Below are 20,964 nucleotides of genomic sequence, written 5' to 3' on the forward strand. Positions count from 1 at the left end.
AAACCGCAGTTTTCCTCGTAACGCGGAAGCGAACTGCTGTGTACGTCTCAACGATCGAAGCGTACACTCGAAAGCCTATACCCTGCTGTCCAGCCTGCTCAACGTGACTAGAGGCCCCCAACGAGCCGTAGCTCGCAACGCAAAGGAAGGACCTGTCCGGCCCGAACAACGAGACTAAGAGGCCCCTCCGAGCCGTAGCTCGCAACGTAAAGGAAGGACTTCGCACCATACTTGCTTTCAGTTCCTATGAACCGTACTACTCAGCGTACGCTTCTTTTCCCTGCTTCGGAAAGGCTGCGGTGCATAGAGTAGCTACGTATATCTCCCCCAAGCGGAGCGTATGGTTCGCTTTCTCATCGTGCTTCAAAGAAGGGTGCTGATCTCACTGTACGGCTCGTACGCCGCCACAAAACTCAAGAGCACCGTACCTCCGCACCGTCCCCTAGAGCAACGCGACCCAAGGCCCAACGTGCCTTAGTACGCCCCGCGACTGGAGGACAACGCGACGTACAATGCGCTGTTTTTTAAAGCATCGTCCGTGACGAACTCCTCAAGATAAAGGTACTGTGTACGTTCGCACCTTAAGGTGTACGCTTCACCCCGAAGCACCTGCAGTGTGTGTGAGACCCGTGCCTGAGCATTTTTCCACCGCGTACGAAGCGTACGAGGAGGCACAACGCGCACAGAACTTTAACATTACGCTAAACTCAAGAACTCTTTTCTTTTCTTTGGTCTAATAGTATTGTGGGCCGTAAACGTTATTTGGTCTTGTGCTAAGCCTGATATATATAAAGATACTTATTTTTGATAATCCTTGTGTGGAGTCTATCTGTGGTGGGTCACTGGGTCACTGTGAGGGTTCACCAATGCTTAACCCATGACGCTCTGAGATAACGCCTTGTCTGCTCACGCCAAGTTACCTAGAGGGTGAGCAGGGGTTATTTGAAGAGTGTAATCCCCGCATCCTGACTGGAAGAAGGGATCCCTGCTTGACAGAAGTCCCTACCTGTGTCAACCAGAGATTCCCAATTCTAATATTGGTGGTCAGCGGTGAGGTTTCTGAATTCGGATTTGTGATTCATATACAGTGATTTTGTGAACGCCACTTAGTGAGTTCAGACCAATAACGCAGCCACATACTTTTTGATTCTTGTTTGCCAAGAAATATCCATTTTTTGAGGAATCATGCCTGGTTCAGTCATTGTTGAGAAAGCGCCATCTGTAGTCTCTGAAAGCGAAGAAGTAGAATGGGAAGAAGAGAGACTAGAGAGCTACACCAAGGCCCAGCTGAAGGGCTTCTGCAAGAAATTCAAAGTTCCTCATGTTGGATGTAAAGTCAAAGCAGACCTACTCAAGGCGCTGAGGGCCTGGATTGAGTCATAGTCGCCTGAGGATGTGGTAGTAGTTGAACCAGCAGAAAGCGTCCATAGCTTTGGCAGAGGCCTGTCGCCAGAGGAGTTGGCAGACAGGAAGGAAACCAGGATGCATGAAATGGAGATGGCAAACCTCAAATTGAATGGGCAACTGGAGCTGGAAAGCAAAAAGCTGGCTCTGGAAGAGAGAAAAATCCAAATGGAGCGTGAGTTGATTATGAGGAAGCTTGACTTAGAGCTCGAGAGGCTTGAGGCTATGAGTGTCTCAGCCCAGCAACAAGAAATGTGTGCAGCTCAGAGATTGAGCTTTGCTGAGTGGGAGGAGGAATCCAGCTCAGATGGTGGCAGCAATATTGAATTTTCTAGTGCTGAGAGAGTAGTATATACACCCAGAGATGTGGCGCCTGACTTGAAGGAGGGGGTTAATTTACACCAGGGGGGTCAAGGATATGAGGTAGCTCCAGTGGTGTGCAGTGTTCTTGAGGTGAATTGGGAAACTGGCACAGGGGTTCATAGTCCTAGTGGTGGGAGGGATTCCCCCATGGTTGAGATCCTGGTGTGTGAGTGTGAAGACTGCCCAGAAGAGTGTGGGTTGAGTTACAGAGACAGTCAGATACTGTCTCGCCAATCTCAGGAGAGTGGTGTGGAGTACGTGTGTGAGGCACTGGATGGTGAGGTGAAGGATTGTTTGGTTAACCCTGCTAGGGGGCTGTGTGATCCAATTGTGGGAGAGCATATTGTAAGTCCCTGTTTTCCAGAACTATGCCAACACCTGTTGGAGAGGGAGGTCTCTGACCGCAGGGAGCTCTTGTTGGAGGCAGACCTTTTGGTGGAGTCCAGAGGGTCTGGAAAGGCATTGGGGAGTGATCCCAAGATGAGTGGTTCAGGTAACTTCAAACCCAGTGTGGTGGAAGTAGCTCAGAGTAGCCCAACTAGGTCCTGTAGTAGTGAGAGGGGTGTAGGGCCTCACGTCCTGTCTTTAAGGGGACGGAGTGAGAATGGGTTATGTCCTGGTAGTGCCCAACCTCCGTCTCAGAGCTTGGATGGTTCTTTGAGGGAACACCAGGTGGGGAGCCGAGTCTGTCCTGAGGGGCTGCCCGTTGTGCGGGATCCCCGAGTGTCCGGTGAACGGGGAGTGTCTGTACGCAGGTCTCCCTCAGTTCTGGTGTCTGGTAGTACCGCTCCAGTTGGGAGGGTGCAGAAGTTCAGATTGAGGGGTGAGAGGGGGAAGGAGTCCCCAGTGGAAGAACCAGTGGGTCAGGGGCCAGCCAGAAGTGCTGCGTCCCCAGTGAATGACCATGGTGACACCACTTCTGTCCTGGGGATCTTCGCGCACTGTCAGATGGACAGGGGTTGGGAGATCTGCGCCAGGCAGACTGTCACACGACATATGAGTTATGTGTCAACCTCAGGGGGGGCATGCGTGCTCCCCGGGAAGTCCTGGTGCGCCAGGCGAGCGTTCAACCGCATGGGTTGGTCCCAGGGTTGGGAAGCCAGGTTCAGGTGTTGTCTGACCTGGAGGGTGGGACAACTGTAATCAGTGTCCTGACCCATGTTGCTTCTAGGGGTACCACTCCAGTTGGGAGTGTGCAGTACTCTGGAAGAGGGTGCAGAGGGAGGGAGTCCTCGCCTCTGACCCCGGTGCAGCCTGAGGGTTTAGACCCTAGGTTGGAGAGCCAAGTTCAGGTGTTGTCTGACCTGGAGGGAGGGACATCTGTAATCAGTGTCCCTACCAGTCTGTCTTCTTGGTGTACCACTCCAGGTGGGAGAGTACAGCCATCTGGAAGGGGGTGCAGAGGGAGGGAGTCCTCGCCTCTGACCCAGGCTCAACTGAAGTGTTTAGACCCTAGGTTGAAGGGCCAGGTTCAGGGTGTCCCCCCTGACCTGGACGCCCAGTTGCAGGATAGAACCCCTGAACTGGTGGGCGAATCGCGCAGGACACCTGCCACAGGTGCCCTGACAATTCTGGAAGGGGGTACCACTCCAAGTGGGAGGGTGCAGAGCCCCAAGGAGGAGGACCGGGTGTGGGAGAGGCCACCCCAGTCTTCGGTCCAGCTGCCGGGTACAGGCCTGGGGCTGGTGAGTCAGTGCCAGGATGTCATACCTGACCTGACAGGAGGGAGAATGGACAAAGGGTGCCAAGCACCTGGGGTTACTGCCCCCCACTCCCTGACACCCCAGAGGTTTGAGAGCCCTGAGAGGCAAAAGGCCTGGGTCTCATCCCTGACTACTGTCAGTGGCCACTGTGGCATTTTGCTGACTGTCCGTTGGGACACACCTGTGAGCCAGTTAAGGTTAGGTGCTGCACAGGTGGTGTCCACAGGTGAGGAGAAGGGTTCCCCATGGATTGGCTTGGTGGGCCCTGAGTGTGTGGAAAGAGGGATTCCAATAGGTTCAGATTGGCGTAGAACTGGAGTCTACCCCTGCAGTTGCGGGCCAGGTCCTTGTTCTATCGCCCGAAGCAGGGAAGCTCATCACGGTAGTGATTGGGCTGCCCTGCGTTTTGGCTGGAAGGGGGTTGTGTTGGACTTGGCCGTTTCTGCAGGGTCATCCCTGAACTTTTTTTGTTTACCTTCCTCCTATATTTTTTCTGACCTGTTGGCTGTTTTATGACTCTGGGCACTTTACCACTGCTGATCAGTTCTAAAGTGCATATTGTCTCCCTATTGTAAAATGTATATGTTGGTTGGATTCCAAGATTGGCTTATTTGGTTTACTGTCAGACCCCAGTAAAGTGCACCAGGAGTGCCCAGGGCTTGTAAATACAAATGCTGCTGGTGGGATTGCAGCACTGGTTGTGCCACCCACAGAAGCGGCCTGGTAAAATGTGTCTAAGGTCTTCCACTGCAGAACCTACGTGCAGTCTGGTACTGTCATGCTGACTGGCAAGTGCACCCACTTGCCAGTCCCTAAACCTTCCCTTAACTTCATGTTAGTCACCCCTATGGTAGGCCCATGGGCAGGGTGCATTGTAAGCATAAGGTAAGACAAGCCCTGATGTGTGTGGCATGTCCTAATAGTGAATTACAGCCATTTTCGTTTTTCACTATTGTAAGGCTACCCTGTTCTCATAGGCCAGAATGCGCTGTTTGAATTGTTACATCCTATGATCCTAACAGACCCAGGGAACATGGTAGAAAATAGAGTTTAGTATGCCTGAACTCAGAATAATAAAATACATCTTTTAGCAAAGTTTATTTTAATGTTCTGTGTTTGCAAACGCCACTTTTAGAAAGGTGGCCTTTGCTTGCCTAACCATTTCAGCCCGCCTCTGCGCTGATGTGTATCTGCTGTCTGGCTTGTGTGAGTGACAGGGCTGGGGAATCCCAGAGGAGCAGGGCTAGGTAGCCTGGTGGTGAATAGAGAGATTGACATATAGATGGGTGGGAGGAGTACGCCTGGACTCTGAATAGGATTGTGCTCTGCCACCACAATGCTGGCTCCACCCCCTGTGGAGCGTCTGATGACTCTGCCTGCACACTGAAAGAAGAAGCTTGCATCATGTCAACAAAGTGCTCAGAAACCGGACCGAACTAGGCAAGGGCCCCCCTGGCCTGCAAGAACAAAAGAAATGTAGTATAAGTATAGGAGCCCTGCTCCTAAGAAATCAGATCCTGCTACAAGACGAACCTCTGCCTGAGGGGAAGGAACTGGGAAAGCTGTAGGAGGAGTGCTGACCCTGACCTGGGGGATTGGCCTGCACTGGTTGCCTTGCTGCTGAAGGAGAGGAGAAAGATTGCTGATAAACTTTGCTTCAACTTGTGCTGTTTAAGGTCTCCAAGGGCTTGTGCTGGAGCTTGCCCCCTGAACGAAGTCCCAGGACCAGTGGACTTCACCGCCGTGAAAAGAGAGCCGGAAAACCGCTGTTTTCCCCGTAACGCGGAAGCGAACTGCTGTGTACGTCTCGACGATTGAAGCGTACCCTCAAAAGCTTATACCCCGCTGTCCGGCCCGCACAACGTGACTAGAGGCCCTCAACGAGCCGTAGCTCACAATGCAAAGGAAGGACCTGTCCGATCCGAGCAACGCGACTAAGAGGCCCCTGCGAGCCGTAGCTCACAACGTAAAGGAAGGACTTCGCACCGTACTTGCTTTCAGTTCCTACGAACCGTACTACTCAGCATACACTCCTTTCCCCTGCTTCGAAAAGGCTGCGGTGCATAGAGTAGCTGCGTACGTCTTCCCCAAGCGAAGCGTATGATTCGCTTCCTCATCGTGCGTACGTCGCCACAAAACTCAAGAGCACCGTCCCTCCGCACCTTCCCCTCGAGCAACGCGACCCAAGGCCCAACGTGCCGTAGTACGCCCGGCGACAGGAGGACAACGCGACGTACAAAGCGCTGGTTTTTAAAGCATCGTCTGTGACGAACTCCTCAAGATAAAGGTACTGTGTACGTTCGCACAGTAAGGTGTACGCTTCACCCCGAAGCACCTGCAGTGTGTGTGAGACCCGTGCCTGAGCATTTTCCACTGCGTACGAAGCGTACGAAGAGGCACGACACGCACAGAACTTCAACATTACGCTAAACTCAAGAACTCTTTTCTTTTCTTTGTGCTAATAGTATTGTGGACCGTAAACGTAATTTGGTCTTGTGCTAAGCCTGATATATATAAAGATACTTATTTTTGATAATCCTTGTCTGAAGTCTATCTGTGGTGGGTCACTGGGTCACTGTGTGGGATCACCAATGCTTAACCTATGACGCTCTGAGATAACGCCTTGTCTGCTCGCGCAAAGCTACCTAGAGGGTGAGCAGGGGTTATTTGAAGAGGGTAATCCCCACATCCTGACTGGAGGAAGGGATCCCTGCTTGACACAAGTCCCTACCTGTGTCAACCAGAGATTCCCAATTCTAACAACAGGTAACACAGGAGCTGACAAACTCCTTCACCTTTTGGTGCATCTGGGGCCAGTAAAAGTGACTCACTAGCCTTTCCCAAGTCTTGGATTGCCCCAGATGTCCAGCTAGGGGGATGTCATGAGCCAAAGTTAGGAGGAACTCCCTGTACTTCCGTGGCACTACCACCCTCCTGGTGGCTCCAGGAGTGGGGTTTCTTGCCTCAGCATACAGTAATCCCTCTTCCCAATAAGCTCTGTGGGTACCACTGACATCTCTCTTTGCTTCTGAAACTGCTTGCTGCCTCAGGCTTTCAAGAGTGGGACAGTATCGCTGGACCTGGCACAGCATTTCCCTTGAGGGTCCCCCTGGGCCCAAGAGTTCAACCTGGTAAGGATCAAGCTCCATGGGCTCAGTTCCCTCAGGGGTATCCAAATCCTCTCCCTGTGTAGAGGGGTCCTGAATGTTTTGCTGTACAGAAGCTGGTTCCCCAGTCTTCTTACCTTTTCTCTTGGTTGGTTGGGCCATTATTTCAGGCTCCAGACCTACTTTTTCACCCTTCCTCTTGCTCTGTGCTCTGGTTTGCACACACACCAATTCAGGGATGCACAGCATGGCTGCATGGGCCTTTAGCTCAACCTCAGCCCAGGCTGAGGTTTCCAGATCATTTCCAAGCAGACATGCAGCTGGCAACTTTGGAGAGACCACTACCTGTTTCAGGCCAGTAACCCCCCCCCCAGCCTAATGTCACCATGGCCATGGGATGACTAGTGGTGACACTGTCAGCATTGGTGACTGGGTAAGACTTCCCAATCAAATATTGCTCAGGGGAAACCAGTGTGTCTTTCACCATAGTGACACTGGCACCTGTATCCCTCAGAGCTTCTACCCTAGTTCCATTCACCCAGGGGTACTGCAAATATTTCTTTAAGTTCGGTGGCCACACAGCTACAGTGGCAAACTCCACTTCTCCCAGTGAGCCTAGACGTGCTTCAGTGTGTTCCCGGATTTGCTCAAGGTACACTTCTGGTCCCATCTGTATGCTTGCTGCCCCAGGAGTAGCTGTACTGGGTGCCTTAGGGGCTTTGTTGTGGGGGCAAGACTTATCTACAGTTAGGTTTCCTGACCTCATACAGTTATTACACCAGGACTTTAAGGGATCAAAGTTCTTCCCCCTATAGGGTTGAGGCACATAGGGAGTAGTTTGGGTCCCACCCCCCTTAACAGGTTTTTGGGGCCCTTTGGAAGACTCAGACTTTATCTTTGGGATTCTCACCACCTTTCCCCTGGGGAGGCTTTGTGACCACTTTCTTCTGGTCACCCCCAGTGGCTGTCCTTGTCACCCTAGTCTTGACTCAGTGGTCTGACTTCTTTCCCAATTCTTGGGGAGAAAATAGACCTAGGTCTACCAAATGCTGATGCAACTTTTCAGTTGTGCAGTTACTTAATATATGTTCCTTCATGAATAAATTGTACAATCCAGTAAAATCCTGCACACCATGTCCAGCTAACTAACCATCCAGTGTCTTTACTGAGAAGTCTACAAAATCAATCCAGGACTGGGTCTGGGTGTTGTGAGCCCCCCTGAATCTAATTCTATACTCCTCAGTAGTGATACCAAATTCCTCAATCAGAGTCTTCCTCATGAGGTCATAGGATCCTGCTTCTGGCCCAGAGAGGGTCAGAAGCCTGTCTCTGCAGTTACCAGAGAACAGTTCCCACAGGAGTGCCCCCCAGAGAGGTTTATCTACTCTTCTTATTTCACAAGCCCTCTCAAAGGCTGTGAACCATTTGGTGATGTCATCACCTTCCTCAAATTTAGGGACAATCCCTTTGGGGATTTTAGGATCAGAAGTTCCCTCCCTATCCTTGTTTTTATTATTGCTGCCACCATTGATGGGTGCTAAACCCATCTCTCTCTTTTCTTTTTCTAGAGGCAGGAGCCTGGACTCTAGCTCTAATCTAATCCTTACAAGGCTGTCCTCTTCACTGGTGGGTCCCCCAGTGATCTCTCTGGTACCAGAGTCACCTGTGTGATCTCTAGGTCCCCAGATGCTAATTCTTAGATGGAAGGGTATGGGGGCCCTCTCCTCCCTAGGGAATAGTGTGGGGGGGGGTATTATCCACCTCCTCTTCGTCCCTTTCCTCATCTGACTGGCCATCACCATGTTCAGATGGGTGGTCCTTAGCATACTCAGCCAAGAGCTCCTGGAGCCCTAGTTTGGTTGGATGCAGGCCCATAGGTATATTTTTAAGTTTGCATAAGAACCTCAATTCCTTGAAAGACAAGTGTAAGTAAGGTGTGAGGTCGAGCTCCTCCACCAGTTCCATGTTATTATTTTCACTAATAGCTGGGTTTGTTTGAGTCATTCTAACCTGACAGTTCTAATCCTCTACCCTGACTATAGTGACATTTATTTTTCTAAAATTCTAATGGGACTTAAGCAAGGCCCTAGCAAGACTTTTAGGGGGAGGAGATCTACCACCGGGGTTTGTGAGGTTGCTGGCCACAAGAGATGCCGGGATGTAGGAGGAGCAGGTTTGAGGGTCGACAGGCCGGTAAGGCTGGGGCCAAAGCAGTTGGTGTCTTCCTCTTCTTAGCAGCTGCAGGGCAGGTCTTCTTTCTTCTTGCTCTTCTCTGTATTTCGGAATCTGGAATCTGGGGAAGGAAGGTTCAGGGTGCCCCTAAATACTAGATTTAGGGGTGTTACAGGTAGGTGAAGGGCAGGGACTAATGGGTCCCTGTCCTGGGGTGGGTACACCCCCTATCCTGCCTCTCTCCTGTGGGAGGGGGGCAGTAGCCTAGTCCTGATTGGGCAGGGCTTCCCATCTTGAAGATGGTGAGAGCCCGGAGATGTGCTTCACCTCACCTCCCCCACCTGAGGGGTGGGGTTGGCAGGCTGGCACATCCCCTGTCCTTATTTGGGGTTTCCGGCCAAGCTTCCCACCAGAGTCGGGGGTTGCAGTGGCCTGGGGAAGCTTACAGAGGCAGCATGCCTTTGAATCGTCCCCCTGCCCATCCTGGGGGAGGAGATCTACCACCTCGCCCAGCATGTGCATTGTTGCAGGCCCAGGAGAGCAGGGGCTCTCCTACCCAGGGGTCCAGCAACATGTCTGCTGTGTGGCAGCCTAGGCAGCCTCTCAGACCAGATGTAGATTGTAGGTTAGGTTTCAGGGGGCATCTCTAAGATGCCCTCTGGGGTGCTTGGTACAATAAATCCCACACTGGCATCAGTGTGGGTTTAATGTGCTGAGAAGTTTGATACCAAACTTCTCAGTCTTCAGTGTTGCCATTATGGTGCTGTGGAGTTCGTGTTTGACGAGCTCTCAGCACCATGTACTCTTAAATGGCAGCACTGCACTTACAGTGTCCAGTAATGTACCTGGGTACAGTAAGGGCACCGGGCTTCTGCTCCTGTGCACACACCACTGGCATATGGAACCCAGCTAGAGGGGTGGATGATGTACGCCAGGGCAGTGTAGGTGGTGGGCATGGCACACAGGGATGTGTGCAACAAACAGTACGAAATCCATGGGTCTAAAACGAAAACTAGAAAAATATGTGCTGTAAAATCTGCAAACAAATGCATTTTTAATCTATTCAGATAGTCACTAGATGCCCACCTAAAAGCGCCACAGGGCATTTCCCTTATTAGGACCAAATCCCTCACTCACCACGAAGGTGACATGCTTCATCATGGGGATTCTCCTCTCCAAGGAAAACCTAGTTCCATGGAGGGCTACAACCCTCTCAGCTAGAGAGAGGAGCGCAGGGATGTTTTGAATATCTAATGAGATATCCTAAATCCTCATGTGAAAAACAAAGGTGTGAATGAAGGCGCAGCGCAAATAATATGTAAGTGCAACAGTGTTGAATAAAACTGGATAAGAGTTGTACAAGCAAGCATTTATTCATATACACCCTTTACCAGGATTAAAACTAGAGCACCAGCGGTATGGATTTAAAACCGCTCTGGTGACAGTGAAAAGAATGGTCGACATGTTTAAGCCATAATGCCCAAACTCGGGTCAGGCTTTCATCAGGACCTATACCAGGTGCTACTGTGAACAAAGTGAGAACCAGTGCAACAAAAAGGATACCGAATATAACTTTATCAATGTATCCAATCACTCTTCAGACTATCATTGGTCGCCGGCTCTACACGATACAGAGTACCGACGGACAGAGCGGTGCCCCCTTCCTGAGCGGCTGCCAGGCAGAGGTGGGACTGAATACCCAGCACACGCGGGTATATTCCTCTTCCATCCAATGCATTTACAGCATATATTTTTCTAGTTTTCGTTTTAGACCCATGGATTTCGTACTGTTTGTTGTAGCAATGATTGGGGAATAAATCCAGTGTGGTCTTTAGATTTCCCTAAGACCCTCTTGTTTGTAATCTGTTTTGGTTTGGTAACACAGGGATGTGTGCCATGTGAACTCTTTGTTTTGTCTTGTACCCAGACACTCAGCCTGCAAGGGCAGTGTGTGTGTGATAGGATACAGGGCCTCTAATGGTGGCACAATGAGTGCTGCAGCCCTTAGAGGCCTTCCCAGGTCACAAGGCCCTGGGTACCTAGGGTACTATTTACCAGGGGCTTACATGTGGTCAGGGTTTGCCAATTTGGGTTCTAGGTTTTTAAGGAAGGAACATAGGCCCTGGGCACCTGATTGGCAGGATTCCAGGGCACACTCAGTCAAAGTACATTCAGCAATTCAGCAAAAAGTGGGGGCATACCATGCAAGAAAGATGGCACTTTCTCATACAACCCCACCCCCCAAACGAAAGGTGATGAGACTAACCTTGCCCTATGGAGTCTTCATTGTCTAAGTGGAAGAACCTGGAAAGTGCATTGGCATGGGTAGTCCCTGGTCTGTGTTCCACTTCAAAGTCCATTCCCTGTAGGGAGATGGACCACCTTAGTAATTTTGGATTTTCCCCTTTCATCTGCATTACCCATCTGAGAGGTCTGTGGTCAGTTTGAACCAGGAAGTGAGTACCAAACAAGTATGGCCTCAACTTCTTCAGGGACCAAACCACATCAAAGGCCTCCCTCTCAATGGCACTCCAACGCTGCTCTCTGGGGAGTAGCCTCCTGCTTATAAAAGCAACAGGTTGTTCTTGGCCTTCATCATTGGTCTGGGATAGGACCGCTCCTGTCCCTAGCTCTGAGGCATCAGTCTGCACAATGAAATGCTTGGCATAATCTGGAGCTTTTAGAATTGGTGCTGAGCACATTGCTTCTTTCAGGGTGTCAAAAACCTTTTGGCAACTAACTGTCCAGTTAACCTTCTTGGGCATCTTCTTGGAGGTGAGTTCTGTGAGGGGGGTCACAATGGACCCATATCCCTTCACAAACCTCCTGTAGTACCCAGTCAAGCCAAGGAATGCCCTGACTTGGGTCTGGGTTGTTGGAGCTACCCAGTCCAGGATGGCCTGGATCTTGGGTTGTAAGGGTTGTACTTGGCCTCCACCTACAAGGTGGCCCAAGTACACCACAGTGCCCTGCCCTATCTGGCATTTGGATGCCTTGAAAGTGAGACCTGCATCTTGCAGAGCCTCTAAAATCTTCCCAAGGTGGATCAGGTGATCCTGCCAGGTGGAGCTAAAGACAGCAATATCATCAAGATAAGCTGCACTAAAGGACTCCAGCCCAGCTAGGACATGGTTCACCAACCTCTGGAAGGTGGCAGGGGCATTCTTTAACCCAACAGGGATCACAGTAAACTGATAATGCCCATCAGGGGTGGAGAATGCTGTCTTTTCTTTTGCTCCTGGGGCTATGCCAATCTGCCAGTACCCTGCAGTTAAGTCAAAGGTACTGAGGAATTGGGCTGCCCCTAATTTATCTATCCGCTCATCTGCTCTTGGAATAGGGTGAGCATCTGTCTTGGTGACAGAGCTGAGCCCTCTATAGTCCACACAGAACCTCATCTCTCTCTTTTTACCTTGTTGATGAGGTTTGGGGACCAGAACCACTGGGCTAGCCCAGGTGCTCTCAGTGGGTTCAATGACCCCTAACTCCAGCATCTTGCTGACCTCAGCTTTGATGCTTTCCTTGACTTTTTCTGACTGACGATAGATTTTGTTCTTGACAGGTGCACTGTCACCAGTGTCCACATCATGGGTACGCCAGTTTGTCAGACCAAGGGTCAGGGAAAAGAGGCTAGCATACTGTTGCAAGACTTGCTTGCAGTCAGTCTGCTGTTGGGTAGAGAGGGTGTCTGAAAAGACCACACCATCTACTGACCCATCTTGTGGGCTGTAGGAGAGGAGGTCAGGGAGAGGTTCACTCTCTGCTTCCTGTTGCTCATCGGTCACCATCAGCATGGTGATGTCAGCCCTGTCATTGTAGAGCTTAAGGCGGTTCACATGGATAATCATTTTGGGTGTCCTGCTAGTGCCCAGGTCAACTAGATAGGTGACCTCACTCTTTCGTTCTAGGATAGGGTAAGGGCCACTCCATTTATCTTGGAGGGCCCTTGGTGCCCAGGTTGAAATTCAACCAGTGCAGCTTTTTGGTCATACCAGTGCTTCTGGAGCTCCTGGCTGGCCTCAAGGTTCTTGGATGCTTTTTCCATGTACTCAGCCATTCTGGACCTTAGGTCAAGCACAAAGTCCACTATGTCTTGTTTGGGCTCTTCAAGAGGCCTCTCCCAGCCCTCTTTTACAAGTCAAAGTGGTCCTCTCACAGGATGACCAAACAGAAGTTCAAAGGGTGAGAAAAATACTCCCTTCTGTGGTACTTCCCTGTAAGCGAAAAGCAGGCATGGTAACAGGACATCCCGTCTCCTTTTGAGTTTTTCAGGGAGACCCATGATCATACCTTTCAATGTCTTGTTGAATCTCTCAACAAGGCCATTGGTTTGTGGATGGTAGAGTGTAGTAAACTTGTACTTCACTCCACACTCCTTGCACGTATGTGTCAGGTAAGCAGACATGAAGTTGGAACCTCTGTCTGAAACCACCTCCTTAGGAAACCCTACCCTGGTGAAGAGACCCAGGAGGTCCTTTGCTACTGCAGGAGCTATAGTAGTCCTAAGTGGAATTGCTTCAGGGTACCTAGTAGCATGATCCACTACTACTAGAATAAATGTGTTCCCTGAGCCTGTGGGAGGGTCAAGTGGACCCACAATGTCCACTCCTACCCTTTCAAAGGGTACCCCCATCACTGGTAGTGGGATGAGGGGGGCCTTTGGGTGGCCACCTGTCTTGCCACTGGCTTGACAGGTAACACAGGAGCTGACAAACTCCTTCACCTTTTGGTGCATCTGGGACCAGTAAAAGTGACTCAATAGCCTTTCCCAAGACTTGGATTGCCCCAGATGTCCAGCTAGGGGGATGTCATGAGCCAAAGTTAGGAGGAACTCCCTGTACTTCTGTGGCACTACCACCCTCCTGGTAGCTCCAGGAGTGGGGTTTCTTGCCTCAGCATACAGTAATCCCTCTTCCCAATAAGCTCTGTGGGTACCACTGACATCTCCCTTTGCTTCTGAAACAGCTTGCTGCCTCAGGCTTTCAAGAGTGGGACAGTCTCGCAGGCCCTGGCACAGCTCTTCCCTAGAGGGTCCCCCTGGGCCCAAGAGTTCAACCTGGTAAGGGTCAAGCTCCATGGGCTCAGTTCCCTCAGGGGTATCCAAATCCTCTCCCTGCGGAGAGGGGTCCTGAATGTTTTTCTGTACAGAAGCTGGTTCACCAGTCTTCTTACCTTTTCTCTTGGTTGGTTGGACCATTACTTCAGGCTCCAGACCTACTTTTTCACCCTTCCTCTTGCTCTGTGCTCTGGTTTGCACACACACCAATTCAGGGATGCCCAGCATGGCTGCATGGGCCTTTAACTCAACCTCGCCCCAGGCTGAGGTTTCCAGATCATTTCCAAGCAGACATGCAGCTGGCAACTTTGGAGAGACCACTACCTGTTTCAGGCCAGTAATCCCCCCCCAGCCTAATGTCACCATGGCCATGGGATGACTAGTGGTGACACTGTCAGCATTGGTGACTGGGTAAGACTTCCCAATCAATTATTGCTCAGGGGAAACCAGTGTGTTTTTCACCATAGTGACACTGGCACCTGTATCCCTCAGAGCTTCTACCCTAGTTCCATTCACCCAGGGGTACTGCAAATATGTCTTTAAGTTGGGTGGCCATACAGCTACAGTGGCAAACTCCACTTCTCCCAGTGAGACTAGACGTGCTTCGTGTGTTCCCAGATTTGTTTAGGGTACACTTCTGATCCCATCTGTATGCTTGCTGCCCCAGGAGTAGCTGTACTGGGTGCCTTAGGGGCTTTGTTGTGGAGGCAAGACTTATCTACAGTTAGGTTTCCTGACCTCTTACAGTTATTACACCAGGCCTTTAAGGGATGAAAGTTCTTCCCCCTCTAGGGTTGAGGCACATAGGGAGTAGTTTGGGTCCCACCCGCCTGAACAGGTTTTTGGGGCCCTTTGGAAGACTCAGACTTTTTATCTTGGGGATTCTCAACACCTTTCCCCTGGGGAGGCTTTGTGACCACTTTCTTCTGGTCACCCCCAGTGGCTGTCCTTGTCACCCTAGTCGTGACCCAATGGTCTGCCTTCTTTTCCAATTCTTGGGGAGAAATTAGTCCTAGGTCTACCAAATGCTGATGCAACTTTTCATTTGTGCAGTTACTTAATATATGTTCCTTCATGAATAAATTGTACAATCCAGTAAAATCCTGCACACCATGTCCAGCTAACCAACCATCCAGTGTCTTTACTGAGAAGTCTACAAAATCAATCCAGGACTGGGTCTGGGTTTTGTGAGCTCCACAGAATCTAATTCTATACTCCTCAGTAGTGAATCCAAATCCCTCAATCAGAGTCTTCCTCGTGAGGTCATAGGATCCTGCTTCTGGCCCAGAGAGGGTCAGAAGCCTGTCTCTGTAGTTACCAGAGAACAGTTCCCACAGGAGTGCCCCCCAGAGAGGTTTCTTTACTCTTCTTATTTCACAAGCCCACTCAAAGGCTGTGAAACATTTGGTGATGTCATCACCTTCCTCAAATTTAGGGACAATCCCTTTGGGGTTTTTAGGATCAGACGTTTCCTCCCTATCCTGGTTTTTATTATTGCTGCCACCATTGATGGGTGCTAAACCCATCTTTATCCTTTCTTTTTCTAGAGCTAGGAGCCTGGACTCTAGCTCTAATCTTTTGGCCAGCCTTAAAAGGCTGTCCTCTTCACTGGTGCGTTCCCCAGTGATCTCTCTGGTACCAGAGTCACCTGTGTGATCTCTAGGTCCCCAGATGCTAATTATTGGATGGAAGGGTATGGGGGCCCTCTACTCCCTAGGGAATAGTGTGTGTGTGTGTGGGGGGGTATTATCCACCTCTTCTTCTTCCCTTTCCTCATCTGACTGGCCATCACCATGTTCAGATGGGTGGTCCTTAGCATACTCAGCTAAGAGCTCCTGGAGCCCTAGTTTGGTTGGATGCAGGCCCATTGGTATATTTTTAAGTTCGTTTCTGGCCTTTCTCAATTCCTTGAAAGACAAGTGTAAGTAAGGTGTGAGGTCGAGCTCCTCCACCAGTTCCATGTTATTATTTTCACTAATAGCTGGGTTTGTTTGAGTCATTCTAACCTGACAGTTCTAATCCTCTACCCTGACTATAGTGACATTTATTTTTCTAAAATTCTAATGGGACTTAAGCAAGGCCCTAGCAAGACTTTTAGTATTTTGGAAAAGACCATTCAGGATTCTAAAGGCAATTTTAAAAGTTCTGTCGTGTGATCAGATGGTAACCAAGTAGTCCAACAAATGCAAGTTTGTATCCCACCGCTGATTCACCAATGTGAGAAAGTGGCTCTTTATATACTGTTCCCAAATAGGAACAGGGTGTACAGAGTCCACAGTCCCCAGATGTTTGGCAGAGGCTAAAGTTAGATATAACCTTACTCTCTAAAGTGGTAGCTTGGTCGAGCAGTAAGGCAGTATCAGAGGACAGTGTAAAGCATTTGTTGCACACACTCAGTCAGCAAATGGTCTCACACACTCAATAACTGAACTCTAGGGCAATGGTTTATATATAAAAAAATATATGCTTGTTTTATTTTAGAACCAACAATAGGTATTAAAATATACTTTCTCAGAATGAGATGCTTTATATAAATACTTTTGCAATATGCAGTTGACTTTTGAAGAAAATTACAATTGGTTGCAATAGGCAACACCATTTTAAACGCAATCATGCATTGAGTTCAATGGAAGTTTCAAGTTATTTGCAACAGATTACTTTTAGGATTACTTTTGGAATTCCAGGACTGGATCCTAGATTCATACCTGGGTCAGTACTTGGAATCAAGTGATAAAAGTCGACTTAGTTACTGTTATGATTTTTAGACAATATTTTGCTATTTTAAAAGTTGACACTTAGAAAATATTTCATAGAAAACAGTCAATGATTCCCTATGGAAGAAAATTCAAGTTGCAGGTATAGTATGTTCTCGTTACTTTTGTAATCCAGTACTGGGTGCCTAGACTCAGTACTGGGACCTTTATCCAAAACAGGTAAGTAATTACGTTTTCACAATTTATACGATTTTTAAAGAATATTTAAAGTTTGCAGAAATTGACACAGAAGAAATTTCACAGAAATTGGTTTGCTATGGAAGAAAATTGGGTTACTGGTAAGAACGGTTGTGAATGTTTTTCAGAGTCAGTGCTGGGCACCAAGATCCAGCACTGTGAGCTTGCTGGAGCTGGTTATGCAAAATTTTGTATACCCACCCCTTTTTGCATGTTGTTTTATTAATTAGATTAATTAATTCATTATAATCAAGCTAATGGATTGGAGTGTTGTGGAAAATACTTACCAACCTTATTAATATATGAATTACACGTGGGATTTGCATCTGCATGGCTTAATTAATACGTGAACTAAATTCTGTACGCATACTAATGTTAGACAATTAGAATATTGCATGATATATGTCGCTTTTGTGATGTAATTGTGATTTGTGCTTTATTTAGTAAGTATAAACCGCACTGAGTGTTGCTTTTGCTAGATAAATACACACACATATGGGTATTAGCGAGGGAATAACAATTAATTAGTCATTTTGCATGTATTAATTACGATTTTGTGTTTCTTTGCTTAAGTTGACCATTTTGGCCTATCGAAAGATGGCTGCCTTTGGTGCCTAACCTGACTGCCGACAACGAACGAGGCTTGGGTGAAGTGCGCCTGCGCTGACGCTAGCAATTGTGGCCTGGACCTGACCCCAGATGAACATGTACCTTTCAAGGACAGCCTGGGACATCGGCCAAATATTCAGAACAAAGACCGTTGTGTAAACCGGAACTGACAAGGGTCATAACCCAAAAGACACTCTCGTGAGAAACCAAAAAGATGATTCCTGATTGTCCAATCAGCGAACTCGGATGACCAAACTTTGATACATTTAATATTGATTTTACTATAAATTATGGTAGAATAGAGAGGTTGGTGCGGGTTCGTTTCTGGCCTTTCTCGATTTCCTGACGTTATGTTGACGGAGACGACGGTGACATTGTAGGACAGCTGTTTGCCTGAATCTTTGACGGACTGAATTATTGCCCAAACTCCTGATGAACTGAACCTACTAAATTTGATGGGCATAGATTTGAGAGACTGCCAGATTTGACATAGAGGACGACATTTAGCCAGAATAGGTAAATATGAATGCCAACTTGATCAAATGAATGATTTTAATTTGCAATATTAATATAAAATTGAAATTGAATATCGACAGAAATGAGTTGGAATGTTTATTCATTGAAATGTGTTAATGAAAAGTTTAATTAGAGAATTAGAAATTAAGCTAAACCTACAACTAACTGATCCACCCCAATTTATGAGAGGAATACTAAAGGTGAAGTTTAAGGCCTAATGAGTATCAGAATGTGGTGTAGATTTGTCGCTCATTAGGGTAGAAGTGGTATTTCCTTCTCATTTCCAGCGTTTGGAGGATAATTGCCTCCCACACGGACTGATGGTGAGTGAATGTTGGTGTTATGGGCCCCACCAGCGAATGTATGGATAATGTGTGTATGTGAGATCTTTGGTCTGTGACGGAGGGAGGGATTTTGCACTCCGCTCTGGAGCATTGTTACTGGTAACAGGATGATGATTATTATTGTTTTGGTTTAGTGATTATTGCTTGTACATTGCTTATTGATTTTGAATACTGATTGGTATTTATTCATGTATTAACACTCTATGTTGAGTTGTGTCAAGTTTAATGTTGTTGGTACAGCTTCTGGGATGTAGGAAGTCGGAAGTTTGTAACGGTTCCGTAGAAGGGCAGAGGTAAGCGCTGCTCTCGGGAAAGACAGAATTGTTGTTGCCCTGTAGGTACACAGGGGAAACGTGTGACAATTGAAGTTGCACAGCGCATTGTCTGGGTTTGATTCGGTAGCATCATCGTGTGTTGCCATTAGAGACATTTATAGTGTGAGAGAAGAGTGTATGATAGCGAAGGTTACCTGTGAAGTTCTGGTCTTAGGTACCGGGGATACAACTGGCATTCTGATAACGCTTATCACTGGAAAGGTAATAGGTACTCTATGAGCTTGTTAGAAGGACAAAGGAGAGGTAAGCGCTGCTTTGTTAACGTATGTCATAATTCTGTAGTAGGACAGACTGTTTGCTCTTCTCGGGAAAGACAGGATTCTGTGTGAATGTACTACATTTTCTTGTGTGAACGAGTGTGAATGTAAAGGCATTTGGGTTGATTGCAAAACTCTAGGGTTATTTCTCAGGAGCATTGGGTCTCCAACTATGTGTCTTAAATACTAGAGAAACAATTAGCTAATGCTTGTTAGAAGGGTGAAGTAGAGGGATGTGCTACTTTATCAACGGAAGTAATGATTCCGTAGTAGGGCAGAGGTAAGCGCTGCTCTCGGGAAAGACTGAATTCTCGTGCGAAAGGTCTATTTGCTTTTCTTTGGTTAGCGAAGCGGACAATGAAGATGTTTCTATGTTGTTACTAACAGAAGTGTAGAAATTGAAACAAAAACTTACTGAGCAGATTTGTAAAGGAGGGGTAGACAGAAGCAGGAGCAGGAGCTGCCGCAGCGGCTGCTGATGTCAGAACGACCGCGCTGGGATTGGACAGTCGGTCAGAACTGTGAAACGCCCCGGATTTGTGGGTTAGTGTACACCGCGCTAGGAGTGGAGAGAAACAGGGTGACATAGACGCTCCTTATTGGTGCGTTAGTGTGAGTCGCGCTGGGATTTGAGGATTGTGACAGTGACGTGGACGCTCTGAATTGGTGCGTTAGTGTGAGTCGCGCTGTGATTGGATAGACTAGCGGTACAGTTGTAAAGAGAGACTAGTGATACGCGAAAGGCAAGAAAATGTATTACGATCCACCAGAAAAAGAGAAGAAAACATGGTTAGGAAGAATCAAGAAGTGGTTTAAGAAGGACAAACCAGTTAAAACTAGGGAAGAACAGTTACTTCCTCCACCGAAAACCCCTGCATCCTTTATGATTGCGAAATATGGGTATCATACTTGTATTTGGTTAGATAACTGGGTGAGATATACAAAGGACGACGGAGTATTAGCTTTTCCAGAGCATGGTTCATTTAATTTGGCTGTTTTGAGAAATTTGAGAGAAAAGATGATGAATTTAGAACCAAGACTTAGACCGACGCAGTTTGAGGCTTTGACAGAATGGGAAGACGAAATGCACGAATGAGAAAGACAAAGAAGTGGTAGAGGATATAGGTACTGGTTTGGAAGACCATACGGACATGAAACGCATAGTGATCGAATAAAAAGATGGCGGGATGCGAGTATGACTGAGGGTGTGTTCCCTGTAAGAACTGTTGGAGAGAATGGAGGACGAAAGTGTGTAGAAAAGAGGCATAATGTGGAGTCAAGAGGGTATGGAGCGAATGAGTCTGAGGATGATGTTCTTGATGATATGTTCTATAAAAATCCGCCACTGTATCGACCAGAACCAGAAATATTAACTCCAACTTCCCCAATGAGAGAAACAATGCGAATCATAAAATCGGAACCAGAATCCCTAAGTTTAAGTAAAAACAGTGCTACTAGGGAAGTAGAAAAGAGGTTGGAAGAAAGAACAGATGGAGAAAATTCTGCAGAATTAGCGAAAACAACCCTGGAATTAACTGAGAAAATAAGAGAATTGACTAAGAATCTAGAAGCGGTAACTGTTCCAGTAACGATAGGTCCAGTAATGCCTATTTTTGACAAACAAAAGGATAGTGAGCATTGTTTGACAGTCCCTTATAGAAGTAATAAACCAGTAGAACAACCAAGAGTGAGTCAGAATGAGAATCCATGGAGGCAGACTATGAGTGTAATGGAACCAAACTTTACAAATAACCCATTTATAGATCAGAATTGTGCAGAGAGACGTATGACAATGATAGAGACAGTGTCAGAAACACAAAAAGATTTTGGACACGGAAGTATAGAAAAACCAGTAGGACCATCAACAGACGAGTTAAGTGAATTGTTAAGAAGCTTGCAGAGGAAAGACAAAGAATCTCAATCAATTGATGTGGCCAAGTTACGAATGGTATTGGAAGAATTAATAGTAGGGACTATCCCGACAGAGAAATTTGAAAACATATCAAGATGAGGAATTGTTATTTTTGTGCAAAAGCGTAACATGGAGAGCGAAAAGTCTTCATGAAAGATTAGAAGAAGTGGCAAATGAGATGGGTATTGATATTGAAAAGGTAAAAGCCTTACAGAAACCCTATCGAGTAGATTTC

Source organism: Triturus cristatus, chromosome 1_1, assembly GCF_964204655.1.
Source record: "Triturus cristatus chromosome 1_1, aTriCri1.1, whole genome shotgun sequence".
Classification (NCBI taxonomy): domain Eukaryota; kingdom Metazoa; phylum Chordata; class Amphibia; order Caudata; family Salamandridae; genus Triturus; species Triturus cristatus.